This window comes from Erinaceus europaeus, chromosome 10 (genome assembly GCF_950295315.1).
Source record: "Erinaceus europaeus chromosome 10, mEriEur2.1, whole genome shotgun sequence".
Taxonomy (NCBI): Eukaryota; Metazoa; Chordata; class Mammalia; order Eulipotyphla; family Erinaceidae; genus Erinaceus; species Erinaceus europaeus.
In genome coordinates this window covers 71105630-71118521 of record NC_080171.1, presented here as the reverse complement: position 1 = coordinate 71118521, position 12892 = coordinate 71105630, and the positions used below count along the sequence as shown (strand labels likewise).

The 12892-nt window shown below is 42.8% G+C and overlaps 1 protein-coding gene across 4 annotated transcripts in view; it reads left to right on the top strand.

Annotated features, from left to right (window-relative positions):
- TJP2 (tight junction protein 2) overlaps positions 1 to 12892 on the top strand; it is a 172986-nt gene that overhangs the window by 34044 nt on the left and 126050 nt on the right. For all 4 annotated transcript variants that reach the window (XM_060199718.1, XM_060199717.1, XM_060199713.1 and 1 more), the window contains one exon: positions 4581 to 4701. The gene's annotated coding sequence lies outside the window, so the exon portion shown is untranslated. Of the gene's footprint in view, positions 1 to 4580; positions 4702 to 12892 lie in introns of those variants that run through there.

Below are 12892 nucleotides of genomic sequence, written 5' to 3'. Positions count from 1 at the left end.
AGTATGATGTTGACTGTAGGTTTGCTATATATAGACTCCACTATCTTGAGGAATTTTCCATCTATTCCCATTTTTTGTAGTGTTTTGATCATAAAAGGGATGTTGTCAAAGGCTTTCTCTGCATCTATTGATATGGCCATGTGGTTTTTGGTCTTGCTTTTATTGATGCAGTGGATCACGTTGATTGATTTAAGTATATTAAACCAACTTTGCACCCCTAGGATAAACCTCACTTGGTCATGATGAACAGTCTTTATAATATACTGCTGTATTTGGTTGGCTAGAATTTTGTTCAGTATTTTAGCGTCTATGTTCATCAGAGATATTGGTCTGTAGTTTTCTGTTTTGGTTGTGTCCCTGTCTGCTTTTGGTATCAAAGTGATGCTGGCTTCATAGAAGCTGGAAGGGAGTATTCCAATGTCTTCAATCTTCACCAGCCAGCCATTTCTATGGTATTCAAGAGCAGCTGCTTTTGTGTTTCTGAGGCATTTATTTTATTTTATTTTATTTTGTTTTATTTATTCCCTTTTGTTGCCCTTGTTGTTTTATTGTTGTAGTTATTATTGTTGTTGTCGTTGTTGGCTAGGACAGAGAAAAATGGAGAGAGGAGGGGAAGACAGAGAGGAGGAGAGAAAGATAGACACCTGCAGACCTGCTTCACCGCCTGTGAAGCGACTCCCCTGCAGGTGGGAAACCGGGGTTCCAACCGGGATCCTTATGCTGGTCCTTGTGCTTTGCGCCACCTGCGCTTAACCCGCTGTGCTACAGCCCGACTCCCAGAGGCATTTTTTTAAAGTGTAGTCATAAACAAAAAGGTTTGCAAAATTTCAAGGAATTCATTCATCACAAATTCCCCTTCTTTTAGTACGTACTGTGTGAAGTTGGAGCTGTGCTTGGCTTTCTACTCTGTAAACTGTAGTCACACAATTGGTCCAAACCAACTGACTGACTGAAGGTTGCAAGTTCCTTGTAGCACACACTGTAACTTCAGCGTGTGGGTCTTTACCCCCTGCTTAGTGCATAGACGTTGCTCAGCAAATATTTACCAGTGTGTAATTAATTTCAGTGTAGCCATAAAAAAGGAGGAGGGCGGATCGGGCTGTAGCGCAGTGGGTTAAGCACACGTGGCACAAAGCCCAAGGACTGGCGGAATGATCCTGGTTCGATCCCCTGGCTCCCCACCTGCCGGGGAGTTGCTTCACAGGCGGTGAGGCAGGACTGCAGGTGTCTATCTGTCTTCCCCTTCTCTCTCCATTTCTCTCTGTCCTATCCAACAACGACGACAACAATAACAACGATAATAATGACCACAACAATGGTAAAACAACCAGGGTAACGAAAGGGGAAAAAAAATGGCCTCCAGGAGCAGTAGGAGCCCTGGCAATAACCCTGGAAGCAAAAAAAAAAAAAAGAGGAGAAGGGATAGGAAGAGGAGGAGGAGGAGGGAAGGAGAAGAATAATTTATACCAGGATACAAAAATCTTAAAAATATTGAGCCCCTTATGGATTTCCCTTTTACTAATTTTGTCAATTTTTTCAGGCAACCCATTTGTCAATTTTACCGACAATAAAGTAAACAGTTTAGTTTTTTTTGTGTGTGTGCCAGAGCACTAATCAGCTCTAGCTTATGGTGGTACAGGGGACTGAACCTGGGACTTTGGAGCTTCAGGTATAAGAGTCTCTTTGCATAACCATTTTGCTATCTACCCCTGCCCTATAGTTTAGTTCTTTTGACCAAGGATTTATTTAGATGGTGTACTGGTTAATAATCTGATGAATGTTAGAGATAACGGCTGATTATTGGTAATTCCTGTGTTTGCATTTGTGTAATAATCAGCACAGTACTGCAGCCTGGGAGGTAGTGCAGTGGATAAAGAGTTGGTCTCTCAAGCACTAGGTCCTGCACTAGATCCTTAGCATTGCATGTACCAGAGTGATGCACTGGTTCTATCTTTCCTCCTCTTCCTCATGAGTAATAAGTCTTTCCAAAAGTCTTCAGAGTATTATCAATGAAAAGTAAACCAGGGACAGTGAAATAGCTCACGTGGGCAGTGTGCTTTGCCATGTGCACGACCCAGGTTTAAGCCCAACCCCCATAAGCACTGAGGGAAGCTTCAGTGCTGTGGTCTCTTTTCTCCTATTTCTCCTTGTCTCTCTCTTTCTCTGAATCTCTCCCTCTCTGTCAAGAAAGAAGAGAGAGGGAGAAAAAGAAAACTAAAGCCAGGGTGTTTACGAAATTCAGAAAACTGATTTAAAGTTTAAAAGGAAGCCATTTAAATAAAAGAAACAGGTTTTCTTTGGAAGGGACACCTGCTGAAAACTTCTACATTAAGGCCAAAAACATAACCAAGCCCATCTTGATTTGAAGGTCATTTATTTATCTTTGGAAGTAATAATAAAAACCGTGGCTGGGCTGGGCTCGAATCTGCTGCTTGCTTTGTAAGAAGTCCAGATAGCCTTGCTCTAGCCAGTGCCTACATTTCCTGCAGATATTAGGAGAAGGGAAATGTGTCCTTTGCCTGTAAAAATAAAATTGACACTTTCTTTATTTCGGTTTCACTGTGTGGGGTGTGTTTTGGGAGGCTGCCATAATATCACTTTGTGTAGCAAATAGAGGAGTCTGTCCAGAACTGGTGAGAAGCCACATTCTTCCTCCCACTGGGAGTGTCCCCTGTGACTGCTAGGTGTGGGGCAGCTGCCTCTTCTTGCTGTTTGAAAAAGCACATGCAGAGAGCAGCTGGAGGTAGTGCAGTGGTTAGAGCAATGAACTTGCAGGACTGAGGCCCTGAGTTCCATCCTAGGTACCACATGTGGCAGAGTGATGCTCTGATCCTCTTCCACTCTGTGATTCTCCCCCTCACTTACTCAATAGTAAATAAATAAATATTAAAAATACAGGAAAAAGGGGCTGGGCAGTGGCACAACTGGTTGAGAACACATAGTACCATGTACAAGGACCTGGGTTCAAGCCCCTGCTCCCCACCTGCAGAGAGAAATTTCATGAGTGGTGAAGCAGATCTGTAGGTGTCTGTCTTTCTCCCTCCATCTCTGTCTCCCCCACTCTCAACTTCTCTGTCCTATCAAATAAGATAGAAAACAAAAAATATAAAGAAAGAAAGAAAGAAAGAAAAAGACACGAGCTAGATCAATTAAATGCTCAGATGAAATATTTCTTGGGTTCTTAAGATGAGGGATAAAAAAGTATTTGCTATTTAAAAAATTTTTTATTAGGAACAACTGCCACATAGAAATATAAAAATGGGGAGTCAGGCAGTAGTGCAGCAGGTTAAGTGCACGTGGTGCAAAGCACACCACCAGCCTATTATTTATTTATGTATTATGTATTATTTATTTATGTATTATGTATTATTTATTTATGTATTTTAAATTATATGTATTTACTTAATGTATAGAGACAACCAGAAATCGAGAGAGAAGGTGGTGATAGAGAGGGAGGGAGACAGAGAGACACCTGCAACACTGCTTTGCCACTTGTGAAGCTTTCCCCCTGCAGGTGGGGATCGGGGGCTCAAACCTGGGTCCTTGTGCATTGCAACATGTGCATAACCAGGTTCACCACCACCTGGCCCTGTTCTATTTATTTATTTATTTATTTTCCCAGAACATTGCTCTGCTCAGGCCTATGATGGTTGGGGGATTGAACCTGGGGCTTTGGAACCTCAAGTATGATAGTCTTTTTGTATAACCATTATGCTATCTACCCCTGCACCTTATTTATTTATTTATTTATTTATTTATTTTGCCTCCAGGTTTACCTTTAGGACACAGTGCCTGCGCTACGGATCCACTGCTTCTGGCGACCATCTTTTTTCCATTGTTATTATTGTTTTTGGTGTTGTTGCTGTTATTATTGTTGCTGTTGTTGGATAGTATAGAGAGAAATTGAAAGAGGAGGGGAAGACAGAGGGGGTAAGAAATAGACACCTGCAGACCTGCTTCACCACCTGTGAAGTGACCCCCCTGCAAATGGGGAGCCAGGATTTGAACCGGGAACCTTGAGCGGGTCCTTGCACTTTGTACTATGTGTGCTTAACCTGGTGCGCTACTGCCCAACCCCTTTCCACCCCCCATCATTTATTTATTTATTTATTTATTTATTTATTTATTTATTCCCTTTTGTTGCCCTTGTTGTTTTATTGTTGTACTTATTATTGATGTCGTTGTTGTTGGATAAGACAGAGAGAAATGGAGAGAGAAGGGGAAGACGGGGGTTGGGGGGAGAGAAAGACACCTGCAGACCTGCTTCACCTCTTATGAAATGACTCCCCTGCAGGTGGGGAGCCAGGGGCTCGAATTGGGATCCTTACTCTCTCTGGTCCTTGTGCTTTGTGCCACCTGCACTTAACCCACTGCACTACCGCCTAACTCCCCCATTTATTTTTAATGAGAGAAAAAAAGGAAGAAAAAGGGAGAGTGACCAGAGCACTGCTTAGCTCTGGTTTATGGTGGTGCTGGAGATTGAACCTGGGACATGGGAACCTCAGGCATGAAAGCTTTTTTGCATATTCATCAGGCTATCTCCCCAGTCCAGTGCTTCCTAACAACACTGTCCTTTGCAGGGTGCAGAGCTCCACATTGCTCTCATCTCCTTGTGAGTGGGATTGGCACCTCAGCTGCATTTCCTGCCCAGACTGCTCCAGCAGGTATCGACAAGCTCGGGCCGAGAGCCTGCGGTACCAGGTACTGGCTCCTCTGTCTCTATCCACCTAGTTCCTCCTCTTCCACCAAAACTTTCATGTCCATTCTGTCACCTGCTAGAGACAGTCAAAACCACCATTACCATTCTCAAGACTCCCCCTAAATTTATCGCTGGCAATGAAAATGTATCAGACATCCCATTAACTAACGGGCAGGTGCAACTCACCTCTGCTCATGGTCTAAATAATATGGGTGAGTGCTGACGGAGATTCTTGGTTAAATCTTTTGAATAAAGCTTTTTGTGGTTCAGTATAACAGCCTAGTGAGGAGTTTTGCTGTCTGGAGGTTCTAAGTCCTTCCCCTCCTCCTCCTCCAACTTCTCCTCCTTCTCCTCCTCCTCCTTCTCATTTTTATTTTTTATTACCAAAGCACTGATCAGCTCTGGTAGATGGTGCTGCAGGGGATTGAACCTGGGATTATGGAGCCTCAGGCATGACCATCTCTTTGCATACCCATTATGCTATCTACCTTCTTCTACGTCATGTGGAACATTTCTTTTTTCATTATCTTTGAGTTAGTAGAATTAAGTAACAGTGGTGAACACTTTGCTGGGAGTATAAGACTTCAGGACACAATGGCTCCTAAAGATTATGTATGAGCTTTTAGAGAAAGAGCTAAGAGTGAGTATGATCTATTTGCTGATTCGGTTTTAAGTACCAATTAAATAAGATTTGCAAGGTATTTAATTTTATTTTGACAGATGCTGGGATGTACTTAGTCTTGGTTACTTTTTAACCCCTGATTATAGGCTAGCCTGGGGCTGGGTGGAATTTCCTTCTTTCTTTCTGTTCTCCCTTTCTTTCTTTCTACCTTTCTTTCTTTCTTTCTTTCTTTCTTTCTTTCTTTCTTTCTTTCTTTCTTTCTTTCTATGTACTTGTTTCATAATTCCTGTCTGTTTAAGCTGACAGTGCCTGCCTGTGGTTCCAGCTCATGCCAGAACTGGGGTTCAGTGACTGGCCACCTTCCAACTGTATCGTCTTGGCACAATACCTTTTTTTTTTTTTTCCAAATTGTCACCAGAGTTATTGCTGGGGCTCACTGCTGGCACTATGAACTAATCACTCCTGGTGTTCATTTTTGTTTTCCTTTTTTTCTATTTTATTTGGAAGCACAGAGGAGGGGGGATAGAAAGCAGAGAGACAGCTGCAGACCTGCTTCACCTCTCGTGAAGTGTTCTTGTTAGAGGGACTCTGGGACTCAAACCTGGGTCCTTGTGCATGGTAACAGTACACTCAGCCTTGTGCACTACTTCCTGGTCCCTGTCACAATAACTGTTAAGTTTTCCTTTTTTCAAATATCTCTAATTTTATTTTTATTTTATTTTATTATTTTTTTCCTCCAGGGTTATTGCTGGGCTCGGTGCCTGCACCATGAATCCACCGCTCCTGGAGGCCATTTTCCCCCCTTTTTGTTGCCCTAGTTGTTGCAGCCTCGTTGCGGTTATTATTGCCATTGTTGACGTTGCTTTGTTGTTGGATAGGACAGAGAGAAATGGAGAGAGGATGGGGAAGACAGAGAGAGAGGGGGAGAGAAGCCCGTGAAGCGACTCCCCTGCAGGTGGGGAGCCGGGGGCTCGAACCGGGATCCTTACCCGGTCCCTGCGCTTTGCGCCACGTGCGCTTAACCCACTGCGCCACCGCCCGACTCCCATATCTTTAATTTTAATATCTCATTTTCTCATTACTTTTACTTATTTCTCCCCCTTATTTTATTTAATTTTATCCTTTGCTTCCAGGGTTATCACTAGGACTCAGTGTCTGCATCCACTACTCATGCGGCCATTTGTTCTTTCTTTTTGTTGTTGTTGCCCTTGTTGTTTTATTGTTGTTTTGGTTATTGTTGTTTTTATTGATGCCATTGTTGTTGGATAGGACAGAGAGAAATTGATAGGGGAGGGGAAGATAGAGAGGGAGAGGGAAAGATAGACACCTGCTGGGTTGCTTCACTGCTTGTGAAGCAACCCTCCTACAGGTAGGGAACCAGGAGCTTGAACCGTGCTATGTGCACTTAACCTGCTTTGCCACTGCCCAGCCCCAATCACTTTTTCTTTCTGAACCATTTTATTGAGGGTGGTTAATGGTTTACAGTGCAGTTGTTGACATGTGGGCATAGTTTCTCATCTCCCCATGGTAGGTGTCTGCAAAACACTTTCACCTCCAACTTATATCCTTTTCCACCACCATGCATCAGAATCCCAACATCCTCTTGACGTCCCCTCCCTTCCCCACCACCCACTCCTCCCCCAGAGTCCTCTGCTTTGGTGCAATACACCATCTATATCTTAGTATTTCTGCTCCTTGGCTCCTTCAACTGTAAAAAAAGAAATATTAACATGAAGCTACTGAGTTAATGAATAGCAAGTTCAGGCCTTTCTTGGAGTCTAGTTGTCCAAATGAGGACACAAGTGAAGATGCCCTCGGTTTCCACAGGACCAACGCAGCAAGGGGAGGGATTGCATTTACTGAGACGCCCCCTGTGGAGTTTTGAAAAGCTCTACATGTGAGAAGACAGTTGTGTGCCCTGGTTCCAGGTGCGGTTTTTCCACGGCCAGATATCCAGGTAGAATCTGCTGCTTTAGTTGAGTTAGAGCAACAGCATGAACTTTGCCTGGAAGTAGCTCATGCTTGAGAGTCTAGTGCTTTATCCATTGTACCACCTCGAAGGCTGCCAGATATACTCTGCATGGTATACTGTGCTGGGGATAAAACTTGGACCTCATCTTTGCAAGTTCAGAGTTCTATCCACTGTGCAACCTCCCAGATGCCCAGATTATTATTATTATTGTTATTTTTTCTTTTCTTTTTTTTTTTTGCCCCCAGGGTTATTGTTGGGGTTCCGTGCCTGCACCATGAATCCACTGCTCCTGGAGACTATATTTTTCCCTTTTGTTGCCCTTGTTGTTTTATTGTTGTTGCAGTTATTACTGTTGTTTTGATATCATTATTGTCAGATAGGACAGAGAGAAATGGAGAGAGGAATGGAAGACAGCAGGTGGGGAGCCAGGGGTTCGAACCGAGATCCTTAGGCCAGTCCTTGACAGTCCTTGTGCCATGTGCGCTTAACCCGCTGCGCTACCGCTTGACCTCCTTATTATTGTTGTTTTACCAGAGCAATGCTCAACTCTTGCTTATGGTGGTGTGAGGGATTGAACCTGGGACCTTATGGCCTCATGCATGAGAGTCTGTTTGTTTAACCATTATGATATCACCTTCCCCTCAGATTTTCCTTTTATTATGGAGATGTCAGTGATCCTTGATTAGGTTCCACCCCTAATTAAGACCTCAGTATAATGACTATCTCTGTAAACACTCTAATTCCAAATAAGATTACATTTTAAGGTGATGAGGGATAGGATTTCAGTATATAGATTTGAGAGAACATAGTCCAAGCCATAACATCATTGTAGAGAAGAAAAGGAAGTTTAGAAGACTAGCTAAGCTGCCCAAAGCACACAACCATTAGTTTAAACCATGCAAATGTTGTAATAGTTCAAAACTAGTTGGATAAAACACATCCTTACTTTACATCATCAAGTTCTTGGAAACTACTATTCTAAATGAAACAACATAATAAAACAAGGTCCTTAGAGCCAGGCCATGGCATACCTGGTGGAGTACATATGGTACCATATGCAAGGACCTCGATTCAATCCCCCAGACCCCACCTCACAAGCAATGAAGCAATGTTGGAGGTCGCTCTCTTTCTCCCTGCCCCTTACTTCATCTCTATACCTGCCTCCCCTCTCTTCCTCTCCATTTTTCTCCGTCTCTACAAAATAAATAAATATTAAAAAAAAAACTTAGTCTTTGAATTTCAGTTAATGCTGGATAGTATATTTTCTTTCCCTTATCAATGCTATAATGGGACAACATTGAGAAAAATTATGTCTCTTGTGGATCTTATTTCATTGTCACAGGTTACACCACAGAACTGACACTTAAAAAATTCATTTTTTAAAAGATGTGTTTATTAACTAGAGAGAGAACCAGAACATCACTCTGATACATTCACTGTTGAGACTTAATCTCAGGATCACATGCTTTCAAGTCTAATACTTTATCTACTTCATCACTTCCCAGATCACAATAAATTTTTTTAATATTTATTTATTTTCCCTTTTGTTGCCCTTGTTGTTTTATTGTTGTAGTTATTATTGTTGTTACTTATGTCATTGTAGTTGGATAGGACAGAGAGAAATGGAGAGAGGAGGGGAAGACAGAGAGGGAGAGAGAAAGATAGACACCGGCAGACCTGCTTCACCACCTGTGAAGGGACTCCCCTGCAGGTGGAGAGCAGGGGGCTCGAAGCAGGATCCTTACGCAGGTCCTTGTGCTTTGTGCCATGTGTGCTTAACCTGCTGTGCTACTGCCGGACTCCACAATAAAATTTTTTATTGTACTTCTTTTATGAGAGAAAGGCAGACAGAGAGGCCAAAGCACCACCCTATCATAAACTGGTACTGGTGATTAAGCCTGGGGCCTCAGGCATGCAAGTCCTATGCTCTACCCACTGAGCAAATTCCCTAGCTGTTGATCTTAGACTGAACTTCTTGAAATCCAGGCCCATCTGATTTCATAACTGTGTTCTTTCATCTGGTGTTTTACTGACTTCTGATATTTTCTTTTAAAAATATTTATTTATATTTATTTTATTTTTAAATATTTTTTATTATCTTTATTCGTTGATTGAAAGTCAGAAATCGAAAGGGAAGGGAGGGATAGAGAGGGTGAGAGACAGAGAGACACCTGCAGCACGGCTTCACCACTTGTGAAGCTTTTCCTCTGCACTTGGGGACTGGGGGCTTGAACCTGGGCCCTTGCACATTGTAACATGTGCGCTCAACCAGGTGAGCCACCACCCAGCCCCTATTTATTTATTTATTTATTTATTATTTAACAGCATCAGAGACAAATCAAGAAGGAAGGGGAAGATAGGGAGAGAGAAAGAGAGAGAGACCTGCATGATTGCTTCTTTGCTCATGAAGCTTTCTTCCTGTAGTTGGGAACCAGGAGCTTCAATCTAGGTTCTTAGACACTGTAATGTATGCATTCTGCCAGATGTGTACCACCACCTGCCATCATTAGAGTTATGTGGAAAAGCAGTGGAGTAGAGATGAGGGTGCTATGTCTGACCGGTAACTTTCCTCTCTTACTTTATATCTCTTATCTCTTTTCCCTTTATATCTCTATTCTTTTCCTCCCTCCCTCCCTCCTTCCCTCCCTCCCTTTCTCCCCTTATCTCTGCCCACCAGGGTTATTCCTGGGACTCAGTGCCTGCATAACTCCACTGCTCCTGGCAGCTATTTTATTTTCCGTTTGATAGAGGATAAGAGATAGAGTAGAGGGAGTCGGGCGGTAGCGCAGTGGGTTAAGCGCACATGGCGCGAAGTGCAAGGACCTGCATAAGTATGCGGGTTCAAGCCCCCGGCTCCCCACCTGTAAGGGAGTCGCTTCACAGGCGGAGAAGCAAGTCTGCAGGTATCTATCTTTCTCTCCTCCTCTCTGTCTTCCCCTCCTCTCTCCATTTCTCTCTGTCCTATTCAACAACGATGACAAGAAGAATAACTACAACAATAAAACAACAAGGGCAACAAAAGGGAATAAATAAATAAAAATAAATCTTATAAAAATTAATTTATTCCCTTTTGTTGCCCTTGTTTTATTGTTGTAGTTATTATTGTTGTTATTGATATCATTATTGTTGGATAGGACAGAGACATGGAGAGAGGAGGGGAAGACAGAGAGGGGGAGAGAAAGATAGACACCTGCAGACCTGCTTCTCTGCCTGTGAAGCAACTCCCCTGCAGGTGGGGATCCTTACTACAGTCCTTGCGCTTTGGGCCACCTGCGCTTAACCTGTTGTGCTATCACCTGACTCCCCTACTTACTTAACTTTAACTAGAGCACTAGTCAGCTCTGGTGGTGCTGGGGATTTCAGAGCCTTGGATATTCTTAAATTTCCTTTTTTTTCAAGAAATTTTAAATATTTCTTTATTGATTTATTCTCTTTTTCTTCCCTTGTTGTTTTATTTTAGTTATTGATGTCATTGTTGTTGAATAGGACAGAACGAAATGGAGAGAGGAGGGGAACACAGAGAGGGGGAGAGAAAGACAGACACCTGCAGACCTGCTTCACCGCCTGTGAAACAACTTCCCTCCAGGTGGGGAGCCAGGGGCTTGAACTGAGATCCTTATGCCGGTCTTTGCGTTTTGCGCCACCTGCACTTAACCCGCTGTGCTACTGTCTGACTCCCCTAAATTTCCTTTTTAAACAGGTCTAGATGTTTGAAAACAATGTGTCACCCTTACACTTATAAGTAATTATCATAATTTCAGCATTTAGGGATTCAAGCAACTTGATATGTCTAGCCATTGGGATTTCTCACCAGTAGTTTTGTCTGTTCCCATACAATAATTCCATCTTTCCCTAAGGATGTAATATGAAAGAGTATTGCTCTAGCTATTCATCTACAAAGAGTTTGTCCTTTAAGTGGGAAAAAAATAAAAATCAGAGAGGTTTATTCTTGCTTTCAATTGCTTTAATTATAGTCCACTGTGTTTTCCTAACAAAAATTAGGGTGCATCCTTAACTTGTGAAATCAGCAAGACAAAGTGTGGTCATCCAGCTTATCTGTGAATCCAAGATTTCTGGACACTTTAAACAGAGCACATAGATGAGTAAGACTCGACTGAGGTACTGAAACATACATTTAATTATACTCTTGTATGATGAAATGAACCAAAAACCTAAGAATTAAAGGTTAACTGTGGGCTTGTACACCCAGAGCCTTCTCTCTCTTACTTTTCACAGTCAAATTTTTTAAGAGAATTCTCTGTGCCCTTTTCCTCACCACCACTTGCCCTGTGTATTCTCTTATACTTTTTCCACCTCTAGTGACTTCCTTCAGGGCTTGGTATCTTGGTAGACTAGGCACTGCATCATTTGGGTAAATTTAATTGGATAGGGGCTGGGTGGTGGTGCATTTGGTTACATATTACAGTGTCTAAGGACGTAGGTTCAAGCCCCTGGTCCCCACCTTCATGGGGGAAGCTTCATAAGTGTGGAAGCAGTGCTCAGGTCTCTCTGTCCCTTTCTTTTTGTATTATTTATTTATTTATTTTCCTTTTTGTTGCCCTTGTTTTTTATTGTTGTAGTTATTGATGTTATTGTTGTTGGACAGTACAGAGAGAAATGGAGAGAGGAGGGGAAGACAGAGAGGGAGAGAAAGACACCTGGAGACCTGCTTCACCGCCTGTGAAGCGACTCCTTTGTAAGTGGGAAGCCGGGGGCTCGAACCGGGATCCTTATGCCGGTCTTTGCACTTTGCGCTACATGTGCTTAACCTGCTGCGCTACTGCCAGACTCCCTCTCTGTCCCTTTCTATCTCCCCCTTTCCTCTCAACTTCTTCCTGTCTATACCCAAAAAAGAAAACAAGAAATTGAAACAGATCGTCAGTCCTTTCTGACCTGTAGTTGGGTTTGATTTGTGAATGGCAGGGACATTCCTGTCTTCACTGTCTGGTATCCCCTGTGCTGTGGCTGTAGGGAGCCTGGAGACAGCTTATTTTATGATTCCCACTTACCCTGGGAAGATGAAATAAAAGAATTTCCATTTGGGGGTTGGGGAGCTGAATTAAAGTTAGAGTGCATGCCTTGTGTTTGAGATTCCCAGTTTGACATTAAAAACAGACAAGGCTGGGGGGCAGGTGGTAGTGCACCTGGTTAAGAGCACACATTACAACATGCAAGGACCCAGGTTCAAGCCCTTGGTCCCCACCTGCAAGGGGAAAGCTTCATGAGTGGTGAAGCACAGCTGCAGGTGTCTCTCTGTCTCTTTCCCGCTATCTTCTCCCTTCTGAATTTCTGTCTCTATCCAATAATTAAGAAAATAAAACAAATAAAAATCAGACAAGGATGGTGAAGTAGCTGACTTGAGTAGTATGATGCTCTGCCATGTGTGCAACCCAGCTTCAAGCCCAGCTCCCACCATATTGAAGGAAGTTTCAGTGCTATGGTTTCTTTAACTCTATCTCTGACTACCTAAAAAACAAAAACAAAACAAACAACACCAGACAAAAATTAATAGACCATCTTAAATGGGTAAAGTATGCAGACTGAGAGATGACTTACCCAGCAGAGTTCACACTTTACCAGGCAGAAGGGTCCAGGTTCT